The 5923-nt window shown below is 38.7% G+C and overlaps 1 non-coding gene across 1 annotated transcript; it reads left to right on the top strand.

Annotated features, from left to right (window-relative positions):
* The first annotated feature begins 3980 nt into the window (after nt 1-3980).
* LOC127747244 (small nucleolar RNA R71) lies at nt 3981-4088 on the top strand. The gene has a single exon (XR_008009046.1). It is a non-coding gene; the product is annotated as a small nucleolar RNA R71 (small nucleolar RNA).
* The last annotated feature ends 1835 nt before the right edge of the window (nt 4089-5923 follow it).

Below are 5923 nucleotides of genomic sequence, written 5' to 3'. Positions count from 1 at the left end.
TTGAAAGAATGATGAAAAAGGAGACATGTTATTGAGGATCTGAAGAATCATAAAAATGATTCTTGAAGCAAGAAAAAACAGTGAATTCAAAAAAAAATTAAAAAGAACAAGAAGAAAAAGCCAATAGCCCTTTAAACCAAAAGGCAAGGATAATAAAAAGGATCCAAGGCTTTGAGCATCAGTGGATAGAAGGGCCTACAGGAATAACATCCTGGCTTAAGCGGCTAAACCAAGCTGTCCCTAACCATGGGCTTGTGGCGTGAAGATGTCAAGTGAAAACTTGAGACTGAGCGGTTAAACTCATGATCCAAAGCAAAAAGAGTGTGCTTAAGAACCCTGGACACCTCTAATTGGGGACTCTAGCAAAGCTGAGTCACAATCTGAAAAGGTTCACCCAGTTATGTGTCTGTGGCATGGATGTATCCGGTGATAAGATTGGAAAACAGAGTGCTTTGGGCCACGGCCAAGACTCATAAAGTAGCTGTGTTCAAGAATCATCATACTTAACTAGGAGAATCAATAACACTATCCAGATTCTGAGTTCCTACAAAAGCCAATCATTCTGAACTTCAAAGGATAAAGTGAGATGCCAAAACTGTTCAGAGGCAAAAAGCTAAAAGCCCCGCTCATCTAATTAATACTGATCTTCATAGATGTTTTTGGAATTCATTGTATATTCTCTTCTTTTTTCTTATTTGATTTTCAGTTGCTTGAGGACAAGCAACAATTTAAGTTTGGTGTTGTGATGAGCGGATAATTTATACGCTTTTTGGCATTGTTTTTAGTATGCTTTTAGTATGTTCTAGTTAGTTATTACTATGAGTTTGTGTGCTTTTCTGTGACTTCAGGTATTTTTTGGCTGAAATTGAGGGACCTAAGCAAAAATCTGATTCAGAGGCTGAAAAGGGCTGTAGATGCTGTTAGATTCTGACCTTCCTGCACTCAAAGTGAATTTTCTGGAGCTACAGAAACCCAATTGGTGCGCTCTTAATTGCGTTGGAAAGTAGACATCCAGGGCTTTCCAGCATTATATAATAGTCCATACTTTTTCCGAGATTTAATGGCCCAACCAGGCATTCCAAGTCAGCTTCAGAATTCCCGGCGTTAAACGCCGGAACAGGCACAAAAGTGGGAGTTAAACGCCCAAACTGGCACAAAAGCTGGCGTTTAACTCCAAGAAAAGTCTCTACACATGGAAGCTTCAATGCTCAGCCCAAGCACACACCAAGTGGGCCCGGATGTGGATTTTTACGTCATTTACTCATTTCTGTAAACCCTAGGCTATTAGTTCTCTATAAATAGGACCTTTTGCTATTGTATTTAGAGAATCTTTCAATCTTGGAATCTTGCAATCTTTGGATCATCTTTTGATCATGTTTTTATGATTGAACCCTCTTTGGGAGGCTGGCCATTCGGCCATGCCTAGACCTTGTTCTTATGTATTTTCAACGGTAGAGTTTCTACACACCATAGATTAAGGTATGGAGCTCTGCTATACCTCGAGTATTAATGCAATTACTATTGTTCTTCTATTCAACTCAGCTTATTCTTATTCTAAGATATCACTTGTTCCTCAACTTGATGACTGTGATGATCCGTGACACTCATCATCATTCTCACCTACGAACGTGTGCCTGACAACCACCTCCGTTCTACCTTAGATTGAGTGGATATCTCTTGGATTCCTTAATCAGAATCTTCGTGGTATAAGCTAGAATTCATTGGCGGCCATTCTTGAGAATCCAGAAGGTCTAAAACTTGTCTGTGGTATTCTGAGTAGGATTCAGGGATTGAATGACTATAACGAGCTTCAAACTCGCGATTGTGGGGCGTTAGTGACAGACAGATGAATAGCCGTGCTGTGACATAGCGCGTTGAACTTTTTCACTGAGAGGACGGGACTGTAGCCATTGACAATGGTGATGACCAACATACAACTTGCCATGGAAAGGAGTAAGAAGGATTGGATGAAAACTGTAGGAAAGCAGAGAGACGGAAGGGACAAAGTATCTTTATCTTTATTTTATGTTTTATTCATCTTTTAATTATCAATCCTCCATAACCATTTGAATCCGCCTGACTGAGATTTACAAGATGACCATAGCTTGCTTCATACCAACAATCTCCGTGGGATCGACCCTTACTCGCGTAAGGTTTATTACTTGGACGACCCAGTGCACTTGCTGGTTAGTTTTGCGAAGTTGTGATAAAGAGTTGAGATTGCAATTGAGCGTACCATGTTGATGGCGCCATTGATGATCACAATTTTGTGCACCAGTGCCCCTTTCTGGCGTTAAACGCCCAGAATGGTGCTAGACTGGGCGTTAAACGCCCATTTTGCTGTCTTCACTGGCGTTTAAATGCCAGCAAGTTTTCCTCCAGGGTGTGCTATTTTTTTTTCTGTTTTTCATTCTATGACTTCACATGATCATCAACCTACAGAAAACATAAAATAACAAAAGGAAAATAGATAAATATAACATTAGGTTGCCTCCCAACAAGCACTTCTTTAATGTCAGTAGCTTGACAGTGGGCCCTCATGGAGCCTCACAGATGTTCAAAGCAATGTTGGAACCTCCCAACACCAAACTTAGAGTTTGAATGTGGGGGTTCAACACCAAACTTAGAATTTGGTTGTGGCCTCCCAACACTAAACTTAGAGTTTGACTGTGGGGGCTCTGTTTGACTCTATTTTGAGAGAAGCTCTTCATGCTTCCTCTCCATGGTTACAAAAGGATATCCTTGAGCCTTAAACACAAAGAAGGGTCTGCAAAGGATGATGGATTCATCCATGCACTTTCCAGTCTCTAGGACTATGAAATCAGCAGGGATGTAATGGTCTTCAATTTTCACCAGAACATCCTCTACAAGTCCATAAGCTTGTTTTCTTGAATTGTCTGCCATCTTTAGTGAGATTCTTGTAGCTTGTACCTCAAAGATCCCTAGCTTCTCCATTACAAGGAGAGGCATGAGGTTTATGCTTGACCCTAGGTCACACAGAGCCTTTTTGAAGGTCATGGTGCCTACTGTACAAGGTATTGAGAACTTCCCAGGGTCCTGTCTCTTTTGAGGTAATCTCTGCCTAGTCAAGTCATCCAGTTCTTTGGTGAGCAAAGGGGGTTCATCCTCCCAAGTCTCATTACCAAATAACTTGTCATTTAGCTTCATGATTGCTCCAAGGTAGCGTTCACTGCCTCTTCCTCCTCCCCAAATTCGGCCATGTTGATGGCCTTACACTCTCCTTTTGGATTCTCTTCTGTATTGCTTGGAAGAGTACTAGGAGGGAGTTCAGTAACTTTCTTACTCAGCTGACCCACTTGTGCCTCCAAGTTTCTAATGGAGGATCTTGTTTTAGTCATGGAACTTTGAGTGGTTTTGATTAGATCAGAGACCATGGTTGCTAAGTCAGAGTGGCTCTGCTTAGAATTCTCTGTCTGTTGCTGAGAAGATGATGGAAAAGGCTTGCCGTTGCTAAACCTGTTTCTTCCACCATTATTGTTGTTGAAGCCTTGTTGAGGTCTCTGTTGATCCTTCCATGATAGATTTGGATGATTTCTCCATGAAGGATTATAGGTGTTTTCATAGGGTTCTTCCATGTAATTCACCTCTTCCATTGATGGGTTCTCAAGATCATAAGCTTCTTCTTCAGATGAAGCGTCCTTAGTACTGCCTGGTGCAACTTGCATTCCAGACAGACTTTGAGAAATCATATTGACTTGCTGAGTCAATATTTTGTTCTGAGCCAATATGGCATTCAGAGTATCAATCTCAAGAACTCCTTTCTTCTGATTTGTCCCATTGTTCACAGGATTCCTTTTAGAAGTGTACATGAATTGGTTATTTGCAACCATTTCAATGAGTTCTTGAGCTTCTACAGGCGTCTTCTTCAGATGAAGAGATCCTCTAGCAGAGCTATCCAATGACATCTTGGACAGTTCAGACAGACCATCATAGAAGATATCTATGATGCTCTATTCAAAAAGCATGTCAGAAGGACACTTTATGATCAATTGTTTGTATCTTTCCCAAGCTTCATAGAGGGATTCACCTTCCTTCTGTCTGAAGGTTTGGACTTCCACTCTAAGCTTACTCAATTTTTGAGGTAGAAAGAACTTTGCCAATAAGGCATTGACTAGCTTTTCCCAAGAGTTCAGGCTTTCTTTAGGTTGTGAGTCCAACCATATCCTAGTTCTGTCTCTTACAGCAAAAGGGAATTGCATAAGTCTGCAGACCTCAGGGTCAATCCCATGGGTCTTGACAGTGTCACAGATTTGCAAGAATTCAGCTAAAAACTGATGAGGATCTTCCAATGGAAGTCTATAGAACTTGCGATTCTGTTGCATTAGAGAAACTAATTGAGGCCTAAGCTCAAAGTTGTTTGCTCCAATGGCAGGGATAGAGATGCTTCTCCCATAGAAGTTAGGAGTAGGTGCAGTAAAGTCACCCAGCACCTTCATTGCATTGTTGGCATTGTTCTTGTTTTTAGCTGCCATGGTTTCTTCTTGTTTGAAGATTTCTGTTAGGTCCTCTACAGAGAGTAGTGCTTTAGCTTCTCTTAGCTTTCACTTCAAGGTTCTTTTAGGTTCAGGGTCAGCCTCAACAAGAATGCTTTTGTCTTTGCTCCTGCTCATATGAAAGAGAAGAGAACAAGAAAATATGGAATCCTCTATATCACAGTATAGAGATTCCTTGAGGTGTCAGAGGAAAAGAAGAATAGAAGGAGGAGGTAGAAGAATTCGAAGTTATCAAGAGGGATAGAGTTCAAATTGTGCATTGAGGAGGAGTGTTAGTCCATAAATAGAAGGATGTGAGAAGAGGGGAAAAATTTTCGAAAATTAAAGTTGGGAAAGAAATAAAGTGATTTTTGAAAAAGATTTTGAAATTAGAAATCAAAAAGATATGATTGAAAACTATTTTGAAAAAGATGTGATTATAAAGATATGATTGAAAAATAATTTAAAAAGATTTGATTTTTAAAATTAATGACTTGGCTAACAAGAAATTTAAAAGATATGTTTCAGACATTAAACCTTTCTCAACAGAAAAGGCAATATACTTGAAATGTTAAATCAAATTATTAATTGTTAGCAAGTATTTTTGAAAAATGGAAAGAAATTGATTTTGAAAAGATGTGATTGAAAAGCTATGATTTGAAAAAGATTTGATTTTGAAAAATTATAAAAACTTGAAAAAAAATCTGAATTAAAAACAAAATCTTCCCTCTTGTGCCATCCTGGCGTTAAATGCCAAGAATGGTATCCATTCTGGCGTTTAACGCCCAAAATGCTACCCTTTTGGGCGTTAAACGCCCAGCCAGGTACCCTGGCTGGCGTTTAAATGCCAATTTTCCTTCTTCACTGGGTGTTTTGAACGCCCAGCTTTTTCTGTGTAATTCCTCTGCTGCATGTTCTGAATCTTCAATTCTCTGTATTATTGACTTGAAAAGACACAAATTAAAATTTTTTTGAATTTTTAATGATGAGGAATAATCAAAATGCAACTAAAATCAAATAAACAATGCATGCAAGACACCAAACTTAGAAGTTTGTATACTATTGACACTAATAACTTGAGAATGCATACGAGAAACAACAAAACACTCAAGATAAGAGAATTTAAAGATCAGAGCAAGGAAATCATCAAGAACAACCTGAAGATCAATGAAGAACATAATGCATGTAATTTTCGAAAATTAGAAGACTAAAAACATGCATTGGACACCAAACTTAAAAATTAGACACTAGACTCAAACAAGAAACATAAAATTATTTTTTGTTTTAAGATTTTATATTTTTTGGATTTTTTGAAAACTGAGTGGAAAAGCAAATAAGGATATCAAAATTCTTAATAAGAATTTCCAGGAATCATGCAATGTTAGTCTAAAGCTTTAGCCTAAAAAAGATTAGACATGGCTAGCCAAGCT

The sequence above is a fragment of the Arachis duranensis genome, chromosome 4 (assembly GCF_000817695.3).
Source record: "Arachis duranensis cultivar V14167 chromosome 4, aradu.V14167.gnm2.J7QH, whole genome shotgun sequence".
Lineage (NCBI taxonomy): Eukaryota > Viridiplantae > Streptophyta > Magnoliopsida > Fabales > Fabaceae > Arachis > Arachis duranensis.
Note: the sequence above shows the minus strand (reverse complement) of the source record. Positions and strands in the feature narration are given on the sequence as shown.